The 22,639-nt window shown below is 47.9% G+C and overlaps 1 protein-coding gene and 1 long non-coding RNA gene across 2 annotated transcripts in view; one reads left to right on the top strand and one right to left on the bottom strand.

Annotated features, from left to right (window-relative positions):
* The window catches only part of LOC146870145 (uncharacterized), a 124,978-nt gene extending 111,470 nt beyond the window's left edge, over positions 1–13,508 (bottom strand). Inside the window, exon 1 of the long non-coding RNA XR_014969622.1 lies at positions 13,338–13,508. This is a non-coding gene — a long non-coding RNA (uncharacterized LOC146870145). The remainder of the gene's footprint in view (positions 1–13,337) is intronic.
* Positions 1–22,639, top strand: part of LOC146870146 (uncharacterized) — a 139,525-nt gene that overhangs the window by 57,480 nt on the left and 59,406 nt on the right. The window lies entirely within an intron of this gene.

Raw genomic sequence — 22,639 nt, forward strand, 5'->3', positions numbered from 1 at the left:
CTTTGGCCGCGGCGCCGGCCCCCGTATTATTTATTGATGTGAAGTGAATCAAGTCAGTGATTTAGTTGGGTGGGATCTTAATTCCCTGCCTGGGTGCGTTGTCTTGTAATTACCCTGCCGAGTTTCCTGTCCCTGTTCGGGTGGGTTCTCGAGCTTTCACTGACACTGTCTGTTGGTTCTCCAGTCACTGCGTGCGTGTGGTCCCTCCAGTGCTCCCCACTCCTTGCTGGTTTCTCGTGCTATCATTGGGTTTGTGCGGTATTTGGCGCTTCAGTTTTTGGTTGAGAGGGTTCTATCACTGGGATTGAAAGTTTTGTGTTTTACTGACTGGGTAGGCTGTCCTGTCGCTGGACAGCTGGCGTCTCATGATCTCTGTCTGCACTTCTTCTGTTGGTGGTACGCGGAGGGGGGGACTCTATGCTGTTTCTGGTTGTGTTTTGTTGTCACTTGAAGAACATCCATGAGCCCACGTTTACTCCATTAGCGTAGTGTCTTACAAGTTAACGGCCTGCATTGTTTGTGGTGTTAATTAATCAATGCAAGTCCAGTGTGTCTCAACAGTGTTTAATTTTTTAAGAGACCGCGCCATTTACCAGAACATTGTATTCCATTGTGTGGAAATTTATAGAGCGCTTCGTAACTGCAGAGTTTTCTGATTCTTGCCTTTTTGTATGCAACGGCTTGCTGTCCCATTCCCAGGTAAAAAAACAATGTTTACATAAATAAAGCGATTTGGTGTATATTATCCGCATTCCTGATTTCATTACTTTCCCTTCCTTACAGCAAGAGACGTAGATATCAAACGTGTAGCAAGGTCAGTGGCACCACAACCCCGGAATCAGAGGGGCCCATTGCATCCCCAAATTATAGCTGTTTTTTATTAACACATGTTGATTGGGGGTGCGGGGTGGTCCGTTCATATATTAGGGCCCTATATGTTTTGCAAATAGTATTTCTTGTTACGCTAGCGTCATGAAAAGAGCAATACCAAATGAATTAATGAAGCTAAACAGACCCTTGTACCAGTGGGTTTTGTTTGTATTTGGCAATTACTGCGTGAAGTGAATTCATGTGGCTGATGGGTTCTGATGCATGTGGCTGACAGGTGATGCAACAACAGCTGTTCCTGAGTTTGTGCGCATCTTTTTCGGTTACACTTTTCAACAAGGCTAATGGACCGGGAAATTGGGCACTTTCAGAAGTTGTTAGCTGGGTAAACATGCTGATTGTGTGCTGTCATTTCTTTAAACGAGTCGCCTCTGCAGGTTGGCATTTCTCCTGATGGTATGTGCAGTATGCCAATCATTTTACGCCCACCTCTTTCAAATGTCACCAGCCGCCCCTGTGCCCTGTGTTGACTGCATCTTCTGCGTCAATACCTGAATTTCTTGGCAAGGCTACTGCACTTCCAATGGTAGTGCCAGCAGTTCTCCGCATAGCCGAGGTATGTTTGAGACCGTACTGGCTCTTCTCAGAGCCTGCCCTGTTTGGTTTACAGTTTGGCCCTTCCTTAGATACACCCATAATTGTGTAATATGTAAACAAACTGCCTCTGCGTCCCGTGGCTTCCAACAACCACTCGACATGACATCTACTACGGACGTCTGTCTCCTTGAGCGATTGCAACAGCGCGCTGTGTGGCGCGGTGACGTGCCGGCTATTTATAACTCCCGTGCTTGGGTGTTTGGACATGAGTGTGGTGGCGTGATAGGACTCTCAAACCCCTTTCATTTACGTTTGGCTCAAGCCATACTCGGGCCTACATGTTAAATGGGCAGCTTCGTCCATGCAGCGACGAATATCCAAAGCAGATATAGTTAAGGTAGTCCTTTAAACTGTCGGAACTGCCGCTGACCGCGGCCCCCGCAGGGGGCCACTCGGCGGTCGGCGCCTTAGTGGCCCCGGGGCCCCGGTCACCCCTCCCCACTCCCTACTTCGGGGGGGGCGGGGGCAGGGATCCTGATTGTGCCCCCCTCCGTGTCGGGGGCCGGAAGTGACGCGAAAGGCGCGTCACTTCCGGGCCCAGGTGTGAGGGGAAGGCTATTTAGCCTTCCCCCACCCTCACTGGCGACCTCTTTGTCGCCCACCTCGCCTTTTTGAACGCCGAATCGGACGCAGCGTCGTTTCGCGGGGGTCGTCGTCGTCGCCTTGTTGTGGAACTCCTGAATATTTGTGGTGAGTTGCCGGATTGCCCCCTCGCCCCGGCCCTGTCCCTGGGCAGTACCAGGAGACGGGGCCCTGTGGTCGGAGTGCCACGGGCGGGGGGGGACCATGCTCGGAGCAAGGCTCGTGTTTATTTCCGTTTAACGGAGCGTGCGATCGTTGGGGGAAGCTGTGTTTGTGGTTTCCCTGCCACGATGGCTAGCGCAGGTGGGCGCGAGGAGTCGATCGCGGGACGCAACCGGCCGGCAATCCGGCGTCCATCTTGTGTGTGGGGGCATACTGGCTCCCATCTTGGTTGTGGGGCATAACATGTTTCTCTTTGCGGCACAGGGGTCAGTGTGAGCCCTTGTCCGGCCCCGTCCTGTTCGCTTTATCTCCCCGTGCTTGTATGTTGATAAATACGGTGCAATAAGATCGAGTTCTCTTTAGAGAAAGCTTTTTGCAAAAACGTGAACGTATATTGGGACCGAGGCTCCGGGCCTCATAGTCGAATGGGTTGGTGTTTTCGAATCTTGGGGCCGCGGTCGCTGCCTGTGATGCGGGGTATATCTCTTATTCTTCCCGTGCCTATATGTATGTAAATGCGGCGCGACGGGCTCCAATATCTCCGGGTTGAGTTCGCGCTAAAGATTGAAGTTATGCTTAGGAGCAAAGCGTACACAGGGCCGAGGCTCGGGTCCACAATATCGAATGGGTTGGCGTTTTCGAGTCTCGGGGCAGCGGTCGCATTCCTGTGATGCGGGGTATATCGCTTAATCCCCCCGTGCCGATATGTATGTAAATGCGGCGCGATGGGCTCCAATACCTCCGGGTTGAGTTCGCGCTAGAGAGTAAAGTTACGCTTACGAGCAAACGTATACTGGGCTACATAAGTAGGTGAATACGGTGCTACGCGCTCCAATACCTTCGGGTCGATTTCGAGCTTGATAAATAGGTGGAGGCGAGCTGTGGCCCGCGCGTACGCCAGGGCACCGACATCTGGTAACGGGTGTACATTTAAAGCGCTCTAAATAACCTTCGCGCTATATAAAGCCACATTAACCAGGGTAGGGTGTTAATGAGCGATCCTTGCAGAAGTGTTGCCATTTCACGGGGGATCGCTGTGCTCACCGGTTTTAGGCGGGGGGCCAGGCTTACGATCTGCCCTTTGAAGTCAGGATTAAACAGAGCCTGTGATAGCTCAGTTGGTAGAGCGGAGGACTGTAGTGGGAAAGCTGACATCCTTAGATCGCTGGTTCAAATCCGTCTGGAGGGAGTTTTAGGCGCTACCTGAGCGCACCCGATCTCGTCCAATCTCTGAAGCTAAGCAGGGTCGGGCCTGGGTAGTTCTTGGATGGGAGACCGCCCGGGAATACCAGGTGTGGTGGGCACTTCCAATACCTTTGACAGGCGACTTGCCAGCTTTGCAGTGGCTGTATCGTAGCCAGTGCGGTCTAACTGTGGCGTGATTACGGCTTATTGAAAACTTGAAACTTTAGGGGCAGTAAGGTGCCCGGGCTAGCTAGCCCGCTAGGCTGCCACGGTGGGAACCTGCTTGTGGGTCCCGATCGGGTGGTGGGCTCGAGGCTGGGCCCAGTGGTAGGCAGCGCGCTCATTACCTGGATGTATAACGTAAATAGGGCACTCATGTAAAGCGCTCCAATACCTTCGGGTCGATCGCGCGCTATATAATTATGCAATGAGATTGTATCGGGGCGGCCTGGGTCCAACAGGTAATCGTGCTGCCTATATACGAAGATCATGACACCAGTGCTTGCACGGTTCGCAGGTTTTGCTCCAATACACTCGATCTCGTAATCTTGTAATTGTGGACGAAGCGACCAGTGCCTAGATGTGTAAGGGAAATACGGCACTCATGTAAAGCGCTCCAATACCTTCGGGTCGAGCTCGCGCTATATAATTATGCAGGGAGATTGGTAAACGGGGCTTCCGGGGGTCGCGGGCGGTGCCATCCGCGTGGTTGCGGCCTAGTTGTAAAGGGTATCCCCCCGTCTGAGGTTGTCCGTGCCTAATTATATGTACGTAAACACGAATTTCATTATGGTTCTATGTAGAGCGTTCGCTACGATGAGGTGGCCTAACGGCCAGGGCGCTCGACCTCGGACCTCGGGAACTAGGTTCGAGTCTCGGTAATGCCGATGAACTTCCTGTGATTCGGGGCAAAACACTTGATCTCCCCGTGCCTTACAAAACGTGAATGTGGGTCCTCATGTAACGGAACGGGGGCTATGTAAGGCGCTGTAATACTTAATCGGTTTCGGGTCAAGTTTGCGCTATATAAAACTCGGCAAATATTTTCAATGCCTTCGGGTCGAGCTCGCGCTATCTACAATATGCGTAAAGGCGTAACATATACATGAACCGAGGCTCATGTCCTCAAGGTCCGCTAGGAGCGGAGCCAGTCCACTGAGGCTCGGAGAATGGACGGGAGCGGTGGGAGCATCCCAGTCCCATGGTGTGTCCTCCTGTGCGGGACCATAATCTTTAAAACGGTGTCTTTTCACCAATATCAGCGTGAGAAAAGATTGTGGCATAACGGCCAGAGCTGCCGACATTGTAAATAGGAACCAGTTTCGAGCCCCGGCGTCTGCAAAACATCCCGTGATTCGGGGCAATTCACTTAATCTCCCCGTGCCCAACAAGAAACAAGCAGTTTAAATAACAAGGGAACCCGGTAGGGGTAGCTAAGGACCACGGGTACTAACTTATTTTGTTAACAAAAGGTCCTAGCTTAATTTCTAGTTAGGAGACAATGTTTTGCCATAGACTTCAATGAGACCTATGTGAGTTCCTCCTGTGTCCAGCCGGACAGAGGAGCATTTAATCTTAAATGGTCAAAGAATTGTAAGTGAGAAATGAGAAGGCTGATGAAACAGGGGCACAGTCCTGTACCGAGTTTTCAACAGAGAGAGGAAAGAGAAAAGCCAGGAAATGAGAGGCAATTACAAATTGGTAACAGGCAAACAAGTTTTGGAGCGATCGTGGGGGCTTACAATACAATCAGTGACTTTAAGTAAGCTCTAACCAATAGTATCCACGGTGCATTTAAACAATTGCCATAATGTGGAACTATTAACAAGTCGACGTGACGTTTCGATCCCTAGCTCCTAGTATAGAGGGATCATCATCAGGACTAAAGAATTTGTCAACAAAGTAATGCCTGGTAGAATTATAACGCCTATAAACATTGAATGGAAGAAAGGAGAGAATAGAAATATGCAAAAAAGTCAACATTTTGCGTATTCAGAAATTTGCGTATTCAAAAGGACGACATATCAATTGTCATTTTGTGTGCTCAGGGGTTGCGCCGCATGCGACAATTGGTGAGGGGAATAAGCCAGTGATGAAGGGACTTCGTGAAATGATTAGTTCAGCGACGCACTTGGTTGGTGCTAGGCATGGTGCCAGGTGATGAGTGATGCCTGTGACATAATGTTTAAAAAATGGTGCATAAAAGGTATCGGTAGTTGGTGCGCCTGGCTGTCAAGCGGTGCACGGCGACGATTTCACGCGATAGTGATATCTATACATAACATGATGAGTAATGTCTGTGACATAACGATTTAAGAAAAGTGGTGCATGGCTGGTATCGATAAAAGGTGCGCCTGATTGACAGGCGGTGCACGACGACGATTTCACGCGATAGTGATATATGTACATATCAACAAGGTGGACGGAAAGGATAATTACCTAGGGGAGGGGTTTTTGGAATGGAAAAGGTAGATGTGTCTTCAAGAGGGCGGGATCCTTCTTGTTCACGGGCGATGCTGCTTGTGAAGTCAGCCGCGTTGTGAAATCTGTAAATGCATGTTGATTAGGAAATGACTGAGTCGGTGGCCGCGCGTTGGACTTAAATGAATGACCCGCTTACCGTGCAATTGGGAAGGCGCTATGGAATCAAAGGATAATGAGAGCGTCTAGGATTTGAAGCAGGGTTGCAGCCAATGGTGCTGTGCGTAGTCTTTTGGGTGCTAAGGGCGGGAGATACGGAAATTAAATTAATAGTATATTTCTTAAAATTGGGGTTGGGGGGGGGGGCCCTATGCAGTGCGAGGGAACGGCTTACCGTGAGTGAGATCAGGTACGCCACACGCGTCTGTTTGAAAGTGGCGAGGCGTGTCAGTGTCCGAAATTCATCCGGCAGCTGTTTATGCTGTCCGTATTCTTCGGGGCGCTAGTAACAGGAGATAAGGGAATTGAATGGAGACACGGCACTTTGGAAATTGTCCTCGGTCTATTAACAAGGGGGGCTTCTGTGCGGGAAATGAGGAAGGCTTACCGTGATTTAAAAAATGAAACCAGCGTACGCGTCTGGGATGAGGCGCGTCTGTGTCCGAAAATCAACCGGCAGCTGCGATGGCTGTCCGAGTCATGCTGAATGGAGGGGGAATCTTGTTAATAGAGTTATACTGGGAAGGTGGGACACACAGGGCTGTACGTTTAAGGAACGCTTACCTAGTCAAGGTCTTGTGGCCACAATGGGGAGTCCAAACCAGTCGGAAGTGGTGACAGGGCTGGGAGGGGTGAGAATTGGTTTATGTAAGCCGGACAGCGGAAATAGAAGAGGGGCTGTGTAATTGCATTGCGGCGGCCATTTTGGATTGGGGGGAAATGGTGTGTGATTAAATAAAGTTAAAACAATCCCGGTGATAAGTAAGTGAAACCGGTCGCGACAACAGGTTAAAATGCATTACAAACAAAATATGGGCAATTTACATGTGAATTGTATGTCTGGACTTTCAGGTGACATACATTTTGTCATTGTAGAAGGAAAGGTATTTGGAATAACATTTCAAAGGAGCGTTGTCCAATCTTCAGACCTATTTAGGCCTTTTCGAATAGAGTCATATGTGATAATTGCTTTCAGCTCTTCTTTGTTTAACATCTGGGCCATGTTGCCTCCACGTGGCGGTAGTTTGAGCACTTTCAATACTGTCCAGCGAATGTCGTCCTCACTGTGGTTGGCTTCTCCAAAATGATCAACCAGTGGTGCATTCAGAGTCTTACACCTAATTCGGCTTCTGTGCTGGCAGATTCTTGTTTTTACTTTCTGCGTAGTTTGGCCTATATAGACCTTTTGGCATGGGCACATGATGAGGTAAATTACATTTGCAGTGTTGCAGTTAGAAAATGAATTATTGATTGCTGTGATGTTGTTAAAGGTGAAACTTTTGCCTTCCATTGAAAACACACAAACATTACAATTTCTACATTTGAAATGCCCTAGGATGGGCGGGAGACCCCAGGTGCCCTCGAGAGTGGAAGTGTTGGCAGTGGAAGGCAGAGCTGCGCGGATCAGATGATCCTTTAGATTTTTGTTCTTTTTAAAGGCAAAAAGTGGTTTGTCTAATGTCAATGTTCCTGCATTTAAAATGGGCCAGTGAAGGAGTATCATTTTTCTCAGTTTGTTTGAGACTGGCGAGAAAGTGGTTACACAGGCTAATCGCTCGGTTTGTTTTTTTGGTTTGGGGGTTAGCAGAATTTCCCTCGGACAGTACCAAGCGCGTTTAGAGGCATTTTTAACGATTCCTTTTGGGTAGCCTCTTGCTTTCAATTTAGAGGAAAGATAGTTTGCTTCTCTAAAGTAGTCTGTCTTGCAAGAGCAATTTCTCCTTATTCTCAGGAACTGGGAATAGGGTAGTGAATCTCTGAGGGCCCTTGGGTGGTTGCTTGTGTAATTCAATAGAGTATTACGCTCTGTTGGTTTCCGGTATAGTCGTGTTAGTAATTCACTTTCACAGTGGAATATTGTAAGGTCTAGGAAGGCAATGGATTCTTTGTCAGTCGTGACAGTGAATGATAGACCTGAACAGTTATTATTCATCCAGTGTACAAAAGATGTTATGGATTCTGTGTTTTCCTGCCAGATTATGAAGATGTCGTCTATATACCTGCGCCAAAGGCGGATACATGGGAAGAAAGGGTTGGAATCAGTGAGAATAACATTGGATTCGAGTTGGTCCATAAACAGCACTGCCAGATTTGGGGCAAAAATTGCGCCCATTGAGGTTCCTTTGATCTGTTGGTAGTAAGTGTTGTCAAAAAGAAAAAAGTTTCGTGTGAGGCAGATTTCTAGGAGTTGCAAAACAAACATAGTGGGAACGGCATGGGGACGTGGTCTAGTGTCAAGAATCTTTTTAATTGCTAACAGGGCAGTTGTCTGTGGTATGTTGGTATAAAGTGATTCAACATCCATAGTGCATAGTGTTTCATATGCTGGGTTATATGGATGATGTTCAACGAGATTGATCATTGCCATTGAATCCCTCACGTAGCATTGTGTTTCAGGGACAAAATCTTTTATAAAGAAGTCAACGTATGCACCTAATGGTTCTAGGATGGAGCCACAAGCTGAAACAATGGGGCGGCCTGGGGGGTTGGTAGTGTTTTTATGAATTTTGGGTAGTGTATATATGACTGGGGTTCGTGGGGTTTTCACATTCAAGTAGATGAATTCTTTTTTGGAGAGAAACCCAGTGTTGAGGCCATCTGTTGTTACTTTATGGATTAACTCTTGAATTTCTTTTGTTGGATTTTTTGCCAGTGTCAGACTCGCTAATCATCAAAAGTGCAGACAAAGGTGGGGGCATAGTCCTACAAGAAAAGACAGCCTATGTCGCTGAAATTCAACGACAGCTGGACAATAAAGAACATTACTTGACACTGGCAAAAAATCCAACAAAAGAAATTCAAGAGTTAATCCATAAAGTAACAACAGATGGCCTCAACACTGGGTTTCTCTCCAAAAAAGAATTCATCTACTTGAATGTGAAAACCCCACGAACCCCAGTCATATATACACTACCCAAAATTCATAAAAACACTACCAACCCCCCAGGCCGCCCCATTGTTTCAGCTTGTGGCTCCATCCTAGAACCATTAGGTGCATACGTTGACTTCTTTATAAAAGATTTTGTCCCTGAAACACAATGCTACGTGAGGGATTCAATGGCAATGATCAATCTCGTTGAACATCATCCATATAACCCAGCATATGAAACACTATGCACTATGGATGTTGAATCACTTTATACCAACATACCACAGACAACTGCCCAGTTAGCAATTAAAAAGATTCTTGACACTAGACCACGTCCCCATGCCGTTCCCACTATGTTTGTTTTGCAACTCCTAGAAATCTGCCTCACACGAAACTTTTTTCTTTTTGACAACACTTACTACCAACAGATCAAAGGAACCTCAATGGGCGCAATTTTTGCCCCAAATCTGGCAGTGCTGTTTATGGACCAACTCGAATCCAATGTTATTCTCACTGATTCCAACCCTTTCTTCCCATGTATCCGCCTTTGGCGCAGGTATATAGACGACATCTTCATAATCTGGCAGGAAAACACAGAATCCATAACATCTTTTGTACACTGGATGAATAATAACTGTTCAGGTCTATCATTCACTGTCACGACTGACAAAGAATCCATTGCCTTCCTAGACCTTACAATATTCCACTGTGAAAGTGAATTACTAACACGACTATACCGGAAACCAACAGAGCGTAATACTCTATTGAATTACACAAGCAACCACCCAAGGGCCCTCAGAGATTCACTACCCTATTCCCAGTTCCTGAGAATAAGGAGAAATTGCTCTTGCAAGACAGACTACTTTAGAGAAGCAAACTATCTTTCCTCTAAATTGAAAGCAAGAGGCTACCCAAAAGGAATCGTTAAAAATGCCTCTAAACGCGCTTGGTACTGTCCGAGGGAAATTCTGCTAACCCCCAAACCAAAAAAACAAACCGAGCGATTAGCCTGTGTAACCACTTTCTCGCCAGTCTCAAACAAACTGAGAAAAATGATACTCCTTCACTGGCCCATTTTAAATGCAGGAACATTGACATTAGACAAACCACTTTTTGCCTTTAAAAAGAACAAAAATCTAAAGGATCATCTGATCCGCGCAGCTCTGCCTTCCACTGCCAACACTTCCACTCTCGAGGGCACCTGGGGTCTCCCGCCCATCCTAGGGCATTTCAAATGTAGAAATTGTAATGTTTGTGTGTTTTCAATGGAAGGCAAAAGTTTCACCTTTAACAACATCACAGCAATCAATAATTCATTTTCTAACTGCAACACTGCAAATGTAATTTACCTCATCATGTGCCCATGCCAAAAGGTCTATATAGGCCAAACTACGCAGAAAGTAAAAACAAGAATCTGCCAGCACAGAAGCCGAATTAGGTGTAAGACTCTGAATGCACCACTGGTTGATCATTTTGGAGAGGCCAACCACAGTGAGGACGACATTCGCTGGACAGTATTGAAAGTGCTCAAACTACCGCCACGTGGAGGCAACATGGCCCAGATGTTAAACAAAGAAGAGCTGAAAGCAATTATCACATATGACTCTATTCGAAAAGGCCTAAATAGGTCTGAAGATTGGACAACGCTCCTTTGAAATGTTATTCCAAATACCTTTCCTTCTACAATGACAAAATGTATGTCACCTGAAAGTCCAGACATACAATTCACATGTAAATTGCCCATATTTTGTTTGTAATGCATTTTAACCTGTTGTCGCGACCGGTTTCACTTACTTATCACCGGGATTGTTTTAACTTTATTTAATCACACACCATTTCCCCCCAATCCAAAATGGCCGCCGCAATGCAATTACACAGCCCCTCTTCTATTTCCGCTGTCCGGCTTACATAAACCAATTCTCACCCCTCCCAGCCCTGTCACCACTTCCGACTGGTTTGGACTCCCCATTGTGGCCACAAGACCTTGACTAGGTAAGCGTTCCTTAAACGTACAGCCCTGTGTGTCCCACCTTCCCAGTATAACTCTATTAACAAGATTCCCCCTCCATTCAGCATGACTCGGACAGCCATCGCAGCTGCCGGTTGATTTTCGGACACAGACGCGCCTCATCCCAGACGCGTACGCTGGTTTCATTTTTTAAATCACGGTAAGCCTTCCTCATTTCCCGCACAGAAGCCCCCCTTGTTAATAGACCGAGGACAATTTCCAAAGTGCCGTGTCTCCATTCAATTCCCTTATCTCCTGTTACTAGCGCCCCGAAGAATACGGACAGCATAAACAGCTGCCGGATGAATTTCGGACACTGACACGCCTCGCCACTTTCAAACAGACGCGTGTGGCGTACCTGATCTCACTCACGGTAAGCCGTTCCCTCGCACTGCATAGGGCCCCCCCCCCCCAACCCCAATTTTAAGAAATATACTATTAATTTAATTTCCGTATCTCCCGCCCTTAGCACCCAAAAGACTACGCACAGCACCATTGGCTGCAACCCTGCTTCAAATCCTAGACGCTCTCATTATCCTTTGATTCCATAGCGCCTTCCCAATTGCACGGTAAGCGGGTCATTCATTTAAGTCCAACGCGCGGCCACCGACTCAGTCATTTCCTAATCAACATGCATTTACAGATTTCACAACGCGGCTGACTTCACAAGCAGCATCGCCCGTGAACAAGAAGGATCCCGCCCTCTTGAAGACACATCTACCTTTTCCATTCCAAAAACCCCTCCCCTAGGTAATTATCCTTTCCGTCCACCTTGTTGATATGTACATATATCACTATCGCGTGAAATCGTCGTCGTGCACCGCCTGTCAATCAGGCGCACCTTTTATCGATACCACCCATGCACCACTTTTCTTAAATCGTTATGTCACAGACATTACTCATCATGTTATGTATAGATATCACTATTGCGTGAAATCGTCGCCGTGCACCGCTTGACAGCCAGGCGCACCAACTACCGATACCTTTTATGCACCATTTTTTAAACATTATGTCACAGGCATCACTCATCACCTGGCACCATGCCTAGCACCAACCAAGTGCGTCGCTGAACTAATCATTTCACGAAGTCCCTTCATCACTGGCTTATTCCCCTCACCAATTGTCGCATGCGGCGCAACCCCTGAGCACACAAAATGACAATTGATATGTCGTCCTTTTGAATACGCAAATTTCTGAATACGCAAAATGTTGACTTTTTTGCATATTTCTATTCTCTCCTTTCTTCCATTCAATGTTTATAGGCGTTATAATTCTACCAGGCATTACTTTGTTGACAAATTCTTTAGTCCTGATGATGATCCCTCTATACTAGGAGCTAGGGATCGAAACGTCACGTCGACTTGTTAATAGTTCCACATTATGGCAATTGTTTAAATGCACCGTGGATACTATTGGTTAGAGCTTACTTAAAGTCACTGATTGTATTGTAAGCCCCCACGATCGCTCCAAAACTTGTTTGCCTGTTACCAATTTGTAATTGCCTCTCATTTCCTGGCTTTTCTCTTTCCTCTCTCTGTTGAAAACTCGGTACAGGACTGTGCCCCTGTTTCATCAGCCTTCTCATTTCTCACTTACAATTCTTTGACCATTTAAGATTAAATGCTCCTCTGTCCGGCTGGACACAGGAGGAACTCACATAGGTCTCATTGAAGTCTATGGCAAAACATTGTCTCCTAACTAGAAATTAAGCTAGGACCTTTTGTTAACAAAATCAACAAGAAACAAGCAACCTCCGAGCGGGGGACCAGGGTGCGAGAGTCGGTATTGTCTTTATATCGAATGCGGAGACGATTCATAAAATATGCATGAAAGCATAATCTAGACATGAACCACGCCTCATGGCTTCAAGGTCCGAATCTGGTGCGGCAGACACCTTCATCCACAGCGAACGGATATGGCCCAAGGGAGAGTGGGGAGCGGTGCCGGTCTCTGAGGCCGGGCGTATGGACGGGAGCGGTGGGAGCATCCCTGTCCCATGGTGTGTCCTCCTGTACGGGGCCTTGTCCGCCTGTCGTGGTATCTCCTCACCCCCGCCGCACTGACTCTGGGGGTGCGAGGTCTTAGAGCTTCGGAGCCGCGTCCGCATCGCGAGTCGATAGGCCTCCCTGATTCCACTCGTAGGGAGCAAATGCGTTTGTCGGATTTTACATCGGTGCTCGGGTACAGCGCTTTCAGACCTTCGCGATGTACAACTATAGTTGGGTTGTGATTTGAATAGCGAATGGCCCCTGGCCCTGACAACGATACAGGGTACTTAACCAGGGGCGAGCCGCGAGGGCGCGTCCACATTCTGTGATTCGGGGCAAATCACTTAATCACGCCGTGCCTCAATGTGTATGTAAATACGGTGCTACGGGATATATGCATAAAGAGCCAAACGTATACAAGGACCGAGGCTCAGGTCCTCAATCTCAATCTGGTTGGTGTTTCGAGTCTCGGGGGCGCATTCTGTGATTCGGGGCACATCACTTAATCTTAACTCCCCCGTGCCTAAATATGTATGTAAATGCGGTGCTACACGCTCCAATACCTTCGGGTCGAGTCGCGCTAGATAAAGAATTTATGCAGAGATTTCCAACTTAGGGGCAGGGAACCAAGGTTCGAGCCTCGGGGTCGACGCCACATCCTGTGATTCCGGGCGTATCACTTAATCTCCCCGTGCCTGAATGTAAGCGGTGCTCATGTAAAGCGCTCTAATACCTTAGCGCTATATAAATCTACATTAAATAAAAAATACTTGATTGGTGCTTGGCCCTGACAATGATACAAGTGACCCCAAGATGCGGGGGCAAAAGTACAAAATAGCCATGGTCGTACAAGGCGTATTTGGTCCCCGGGACATTGCGTCGCATGCTTGGCAGAACCTGGTCGAGCGCCCCCTATACCTTGTTCAATTGCGCTCACCTTTCAATTCTCTCTCCTAGATCGTGCTTGGTGTCCGGTTGACAGACGGAACCCGCCGGTGACAGGACAAGGGTGTAAGTGGCGCAGGGGGCTTATTACCGATACCTTTGCGCTGTTGAAACATGCACAATTGGAACACTAGGTGGGCTCTCCCCACGTTGCCTGTGATGTGTTTATCCCTGGTTTTGAATGAGGGAATGGGACTAGATCGCTTGCTGGCGGTGGACCTCGTGCACGTTAGTTGGTATGGGAGCGGACAGCCAATAACCCGCGCACGGTGGGAGCGGGCATGAGCGTGCGTGGGTCCTTTGCCTTGGGACGCTTGCTCGCAAAGTCACAGGTTCATGTTACATTGATTCTGTATCGGTTGGCGTACCTTTCGTTTGGTCCGGTAGAGCACACAGGTTAGTGATCGCCCGCGGGGCATACTTCACAATGGCGGTCGCCCTCGCGAGCGAAGTAAATTAACGGGGGTGCGGCCGGCTTGAAGCCGCATACCCTGTGCCGTGGGAGCCGGTAGGAGACTAGCGTGGGTTCACAGCCCCAATGCACCAGCACTGCAAGGCTGGGAGCTGCCTGGGTCCCCGCTGACCGCGGTAAGTGCAACCCCTGTGGCTCTCCCTGGGTAAGGTTAAGGTTATCGCCCCCCCTCCAGTCGGCTACGCTGCCGTCGAGGGTGGGGGGGGGGCATGCAGTGGGCTGCGTGCAGCAGGCGTAATGGACCTGGCTCGGGGATCGTTAAGTATGACACGAATGTGGTAAGCCCCCCGCGCTTGAATGTGTAATGTAAATAAGGTGCTCAGGTAAAGCGCTCCAACACCTTCAGGTCGAGTTCGCACTATATAATTCTGCAACATGTATTGCTGATTTCCTATAGGGCAGTTAAATGATTTGAGTGCGTGCATTGTTCACATACGCGATTATGGGCATTAATAAACCCCCGGCACCTCAATGAAAAATCTGGTGCGGTGCTCATGTAAAGTGCTCCAAATGCCTTCCGGTCGAGTTCGCACTATATAAATATGCACCATATAATTGCAGGCTTCCGATAAGGCAGATACATGATACCAGTACATGCACTGTTCACAGCATGCGATTACGGGTTTACTAATCCCTCCACGCACCGCAAGGGTTAATCGGGTGCGGTGTTCGCGTGATCTGGAATGGGTTTCGTGTTCTGTGGTACGAATTTCTCACGCTCCCCGTGCCTGTACGTGTAACGTAAATACAGTGCTCATGTGAAGAGGTGCAATACCTTTGGCGGCGAGCTCGCGCTATACAATATGCAACAGGTATGTGCTGGCTTGCTATAAGGCAGATACTTGATAAAAGTGCAGGCATCGTTCACAAGTTTTTGCTCTGATACCTTCGGGTCGAGTTCACGCTAGATAATATGCAGCATGTATTGCTGATTTCCTATAATGCAGACACATATTCCACTGCAACCAAAGACAGATTTCGGGTTGCTTATGTGGGCCGCCTTCAACGGTCACTGATATGGGGAACTCACATATATCTAACTGTAACCTAGACACCCGGGTGGGTGCCTAGTCGGGCAGGGCAACGCAACCGAGGTAGAATGGTAGTTATTATCTAATGCTAAAGGAAGTCTGGATTGAGCCACTAGATGGTGTAGATATGGGTGCAGCTCAGCGCCCCAATCCCATTGAATTCGGGGACGCACTGGCATAGCGGTAAAGGAATAAGTGGTCACCACATAGCGCATCACTAGGGCCTAATCACGGCAAGGTTACCGGCGTGATTGTCCAAGTGGTTGCGGGTGCGCCGCTCGCGAGCGGATTGCAACCCGTGGTTTACCTCTGTCTCAAATCGACCGATAGTTCATGGTTAAGCCGCTTGGCCTGCAGAACACTGAGCTGGGCACCATAACCAAGAGTTAGGCCTGCAGGAGGAGTAGCTGAAGGAACCAGATAGGAATAGGTCCAGATGTACTTTGGGGGGCATTCCCCTGCAACCAAAGACAGATTTCGGGTTGCTTCAATGTAGACCTTCCACCCGGCTGGGGGGTGGTATGGTTGTTATATAGCAAGTGTGCGGTGGTTCAAAGTTTGGTAAAGACCACGTAGAGCCCCAGGGCATCAGGGCATTATTGACCGTGCAGCACTCGCTACGTTCAGAATAGGGCCGGTATTTGCACCAAGTCTCCGGTTGGTTCCCACAGACTTGTCTGCTCCCAAGGTTATCCTCTAGGGGTAGAACTTGAAACTAAGGGGGTATTGCCTGCTTCGGCGGCACAAATAAGCGATAGCTACGCCGGGATGGAGTTACCATGCAGGTCCTGCCACCACTGGGTCCCCCCCAGGTGATGGGATCAAGTTAGGTGGGACCGCGAAGCCTACGGTTCTTGGGAAACTTCCTGCAGTAGGGCATTTAGCAACAGATAAGATACCAGCGTGTGAGTATCAGATATCTGCTTTCCAGCAGCACCGTGCCCTGGGAGCGCACGCGTTGCCCTAACTCTGTGGCCCTCCCACTAGGGAGCCGGGTAGCAAAACAAGTGAATAGGCTCCTTAGGCGGGCCTCTGGCCTCCAGCTGGGTGTAATCACCATCAATTGGAGAGAGGCCCAGGTAAAATGGGCTTTCCGTAATGCTTGGAGGACCATTGCGGTTGGTGGCACCCCCCACCGGAATCACTGGTCGCGTACGGCAGCTGCAGGAGACTGGTGCCGCTGTCCCAATATCTGGGGTGTCAGCGGGGCAAATACAAGGGGGCATTATGACAGCGCGCAACGCTTAAGCCAAACAGTTTCCCGAAGCTGGTATGCTTAAGGGATCATCACTGAGGGACCCGTAGGGGCATAATTCCTATAAGGTATAAGGGATGGTGGGCAGGGGCAAGAGTCGCCCCTTGCCCATGGTCACATTAAGTAACCCTTCTCGTCACAATAGTCAAAGCGGGCAGGCCCAGGATGGTGAATAGGTGTAACCTTCCCGCTGGGGGGCGAATAGTTATCGCACATCTTCACAGGCCCCTCTATTTCATCAGACCCTATCCGATTGGGATAGCGTCTAGGGATTGGGGACATAGTTGGGGCCATCTACAATCCAGGAGCTATAGCTCACTGGTATGTCTTGGGCCTGTGGTTATAAGGGATCTCACAGGGTTTGAGTCCCGCCCAAAGGGGTTTGGGCTTTATTCGCCATGAGATGATCCGGGGGAATGTAAAGGGGTACTTCGACTTGGATGGAGTACACTTCTCCCAAAGAGGCATGGACCTGTTTTATTGGATTTAAGCGAAGCATTGGTGAATAGAGGGTGCAGGTAAAGAGCTAGGTTGGTGGGGGGCCCTGGCTGCGACGGTTAGCCGCCTCCAGGGCTGTGGCGGAGTTACAGGGCGATCTGGAAGCAGGCCGGTACAAAGGGTACCTCTGCGCGGCACCACGTGGTGCCTGAGCCAAAACGAGGAGCCTCCAGAGAGGTCCCGGAAGCCGGTCGGCGCCCCGCTAGGCCTGCGGGCGGTTGTGGGCCTGAACAACCGGGGGCTTGCTATGCGACGCTCCGCCCCGAGAGGGGGGGTGTGAGTAGAATTTCAACGGCACGTGATCGAAAAAAGAATCACTTGGGGGGCAGCACCTGCGGGTCGTTCCCGTGCTGCCCGGCTCATCAGGCGGGGCAGGTGAAGTAGATGGCCGCCTGCCCTTGGATCGCCCGTAAGATAACCCACCTATTACATATCCTGGAATTATGTAATAAATCCTGCAGCATTTGTTACCCATCTACAACTGTTTCTTGTGTCTTCTTTGGGTAACCTAATTTGGGGGAGGGGGGTGAGCGGGGTGCCCCTGGGGGTACTATGCCGCTGACCGCGGCCCCCGCAGGGGGCCACTCGGCGGTCGGCGCCTTAGTGGCCCCGGGGCCCCGGTCACCCCTCCCCACTCCCTACTTCGGGGGGGGCGGGGGCAGGGATCCTGATTGTGCCCCCCTCCGTGTCGGGGGCCGGAAGTGACGCGAAAGGCGCGTCACTTCCGGGCCCAGGTGTGAGGGGAAGGCTATTTAGCCTTCCCCCACCCTCACTGGCGACCTCTTTGTCGCCCACCTCGCCTTTTTACCCTCCCTACCGCTTACCCGGCGTGGTGTGGTGGGGTGGGGTTTTTGGCTGAACGTTTTAATGTTTTTCTTTTCGTTGCAGGCGGAGTTACAGGGCGATCTGGAAGCAGGCCGGTACAAAGGGTACCTCTGCGCGGCACCACGTGGTGCCTGAGCCAAAACGAGGAGCCTCCAGAGAGGTCCCGGAAGCCGGTCGGCGCCCGCTAGGCCTGCGGGCGGTTGTGGGCCTGAACAACCGGGGGCTTGCTATGCGACGCTCCGCCCCGAGAGGGGGGGTGTGAGTAGAATTTCAACGGCACGTGATCGAAAAAAGAATCACTTGGGGGGCAGCACCTGCGGGTCGTTCCCGTGCTGCCCGGCTCATCAGGCGGGGCAGGTGAAGTAGATGGCCGCCTGCCCTTGGATCGCCCGTAAGATAACCCACCTATTACATATCCTGGAATTATGTAATAAATCCTGCAGCATTTGTTACCCATCTACAACTGTTTCTTGTGTCTTCTTTGGGTAACCTAATTTGGGGGAGGGGGGTGAGCGGGGTGCCCCTGGGGGTACTATGGGCGTTACCACGAGTATCTTGTTCCCAGTCTTGGCCTGGGCTTCCTTACACAATTCTTTTACGCTGCTACTTTAATCCAATTTAAGTCCATGTAAGACTACATCTCCCGGAATGCTTTTTAAAAAAGTATTTTTGGAATGACTGCCCAGTACTGGAAACATTAAATCGGATGAAAAATTGTTGAGGCGGAGGGTAGAGTTGGTGGTGGGTGGTCCATGAAAACGATATGGCCAAAGAAAAAGGAGTCTAACTGGGATTGCTTTCCAAGATGCATTATTGATATAATTAAAGATGTGGTATAAACATGGACTACAATGTGTTTCTCACAACGTGCCACCTGACCAATGTTTGTGTGCCTGTCGAGTTTTCTGCTGTTGCATCCAGACATAGCACAGAACGAAAATGTTCACAAAACAATCTGGGCCAATTGGCTTTGCCAGTGATCGTTAGTTGCATCACATAATAGTTTTGTTGTGAATAATTAGAACCTGTTTTGATTCTGCTTGTATATGAGCATTGTAGTAAAACAGATTTGCTGGGTTACACGTTGGTCTGATGTTGACATACTCGTCAGTGTGCTCCTGAATTAGATAGATGTATTTACATTGTGTCTGGAAAGGCGTTTGGAGGCCGCCTCAACACGTGCACTGGAATACAAAACTTGGCCTCGTGAGAGTATCACTCGGTGTGAGTAGAATGTTTTTCTTCTTCCTGGGATAACTCACATCCACATGATGGTGACTCAACCTGCAGTCTAAATTTACCAGCGTATCCACAGCACGTTCAGATAATTAAGTATGTTGAATACTGCTTTATCTAGTCTCAAGTTTGAACTTTGGTCATGCAGTATGATTCTGAACTAGCATTGAATCTTCCGCTCCCATGCTAGATTTGTTTTTAATGACATTGCAAGCTAAGTTAACTCTCTGTGCTTTGGATCGACAGATGAACCACTTAGGTAAATGTGCACCGCCTTGGCACGCAGCACGATGTTCATGATTGTCTGGTCGATGGTCCTATGATATTAGTTTGAGCCTACCGATGCCATCTAAATGAGTGGTTGTAGAAATTTATAAATTTTAACTCCCGTTTTAATATAAATGTCTATAAAAATGATAGGATGTCTATTATTAGAGGTAGATGAGGCGCTGCAAAATTATTTCCAACCTCCCTGATTTTCTGAATTTGTCATCCGTTCAGTTCAGCTTTCAATGAACTAAGCGTACCTCCAACACAACTTTGTTTTCTGTAATCAATGCTGTCTTATGAAAGACAAGGATTTGGGCTAAATGCCTCATGTGCAATATGCCACCCCCAGTAGGTGAAATCTAGGATGGTTGCCAACACCTGTGATGTGATGGTCTACTAGAACTGGAGGTCGGTGTAGTTGACACCGCCGCCTGATGGTGCAAACCTAGCTGTATACCAGTGGAGTTGTGTACAAGCAACGGCAAGTGGCAGCAGGATATGAGGCTAAGCAGAGGGCAATTATTGCTTGCTACCAGTGTGAGAGGATTCTCTTCATTTGTGTCCACCATCGGAAGAGGTAGGAAGGTGACTTGGCAGTAGTTTAAGAGATCACTGGGGCTTAAGTCTCCTTCAATAGTCTGAGGATCTGTCTAGTTTTGAGGGTCTGGCAAGATTCCTTGCGAGACTCAAATGTTGATGACATTCAGTAGTGCTTGAGAGCTTCACCTTTCCTGGACTTGACTGTTGAGGAAGGGATAATGTTGATTTAGTGGGACATGGACTATATCGAGACGAGGAGGCTGCTCAGGTGTTAATGGAGAGGGAGTGAACAATGTCCATTTTGTTCTCCAATTTCTAATGATGTACTGGTTGATTGCATTTATCAATGAAGTGATCACTTGTGTCGGTGGGGTGTGCTGGGAAGGTGGAGGGTGAAGTGGGATGTGGTCAGTGGTAAGACTGACCGTGCCTAATGCCCTCAAAGTAGTTTCTGCTTCTCTTTGTGATTGCTTTGTTGGTGTAGTGTGTCAGCGTTAAGGTTTGGCCTACCATGGCAAATTCTCAGACATTTCTAGAGCAGTGTCTTTTGCTAGGTCTTGTCTTGCCTCAGATGGTGCATTTGCTGTGTGAGCTCTATGCTGTTCCAGGGGGCTGATTACTTGGCTTTAGATGATTGTGTCTTTTCAGGAGCGCAGGATTTCTACATGGTTTCCTTCCTATTATTAACTCTTTATTTCATTTGTGTGCGTGTGTCTTTCTGGTTCCCACAGAAGTGATGCAAGAATTGCTGCTTTTTCCACGAACTTATTTTATGAAATATTAACTGTTTTTGCATGATTTTTTTTTTATTTGTCTTGTTTGCTTTTGGTAGCCCATCAAATGAAAGGTTGTTCCAGAAACCTTCGAAATTAAAAGATCAGACAAATCCCCAAGCACTAGTGTTGGAGCCACAGTGATTCATTGAAATGATTACTATTTGAATATAGGAAGCATTAGAATTCATATTTTGCACATTTCTCCTCAATTGGTGAATGTTCTCTCCAACTCTCTGCAACTTAACTGACCCCCTAACAAGATTAGATTTTGTTTTTTGTACTTATCTCTGATGAGAATTACCCATATCAGTTGGTACTCGCCTCAAAGTTTCCAGTGATACGATTTAAGGCATGTTGAGGCTCTGTTATAGATGAACTCCTTATCACATACAGTATATGAAATCTTTACCTTTAGTTCAGAAACTCCTAATAGTCATTTTGTTGCTCATGTATTCCTTGATTATTGCATATGATGATGATGAAGAAACATGTTGCCTGTAAGGCCACAACGTCTTCGATGGTGTCAGTGGGATTTGCAACTTCTGTAAGTTTGCCATCAATGTCGTGCCCGTCAGAGTGTAGGCACACTACGCCTCCACTTCATACACTCCAAAACAAATCTGCCCCTTATCTCAAATGCCTATTCTATCCACCCGTATGGCGTTACAAAGCGTCCATTTATTGTACATGAGGAAAAAAACTTCATTTATGTCACACAGATTTCCCGAGGCTCTTTCAACAAAGGATTTCAAAATAAGACATGGGCGTGCACAGGAGATGGGACTTTTTATTAGTATTATCAAAAGGGAACTCCCACTTTTCGGATTCAGCACTAAAAGTAAACACCTAGAATAACATCCCAGTTTAGTAATGTATTGGTATAATGCTGTAACAGAAGGCATCATGTAACTTATCACTTTAGCTGATCTTGGCAACCATATCTGGTATTTTACACCGATGAGTTATAAACAGAACCACATATATCTGTGAATGTTGAATGACTCGGCCTCGCCTCCTCCTGGCTTCATCTGGTGACCGTATTAAGAACGTTTCCCTGGGATCATTGAACCGCATTAAAAAGAATGTCTTACTCGATAAATAGTTGAATAACCACATGTTCTGCAGCTGGTCTGATGGCGGGCGAAGTGGGGTGGAGCGGCAGTACAGTTATAAGAGGAGCGGGCATGGGCATCTGTTGCCCAGCTGCCAGGGGTAGCAGAATTACCCACTTTACTCTAATGATATGAGATTGTGGCCCTCTTGTCCTTCTCTTGGCTCCAGTTTGCTGTTTAAGGTAAAGTGAAAGTGCAAGGTTCCAGGCCATCTATTTATTTAATTTTATTTTAAAAACATGTATTCTGGCTTGTATTTTTATTGTTAACTGTTCAATTGTGTAGAAGCTCTAAATAAATGGCCTAAAACTTCTTTTAGATTGCTACACCAATGGGTGAATTTGTGTTCTCTTCAGCTCTCTGTAACGTAACTGGTCCACTACAAAAATAAGATCCTGTTATTTTCCATAGTCCCAAACAACAAATTTAGCTTCTTTCAGATTCTCTATCTCTATCTCTGATGCAAAAACCCCTATCAGTTGAGTTGCCTTGGTACATCATTTAATTTCAAGCATGTTGAGGCTTCATTCTAGATTAACTCCTTTCCACATGCAGTATGGCTTCTCCGCACTTGAAAGGTCCTAGGTATTGCCAGAGACACTCTGCTAATTCCACCCTGACAGCTTCCAAAGAGCCTCATGTTACCTACCAGGTAGGAAGTGGGATCTTCATTGTGCACAGTATTGATTAGTCCTTTGATTGGTTAAAACCTTTAGCGAAGTGTCCTTGCGATGACTCATCGGACCAATCTAATATTCAC

The sequence above is a fragment of the Triturus cristatus genome, chromosome 1_1 (assembly GCF_964204655.1).
Source record: "Triturus cristatus chromosome 1_1, aTriCri1.1, whole genome shotgun sequence".
In the NCBI taxonomy this organism is placed as follows: Eukaryota; Metazoa; Chordata; class Amphibia; order Caudata; family Salamandridae; genus Triturus; species Triturus cristatus.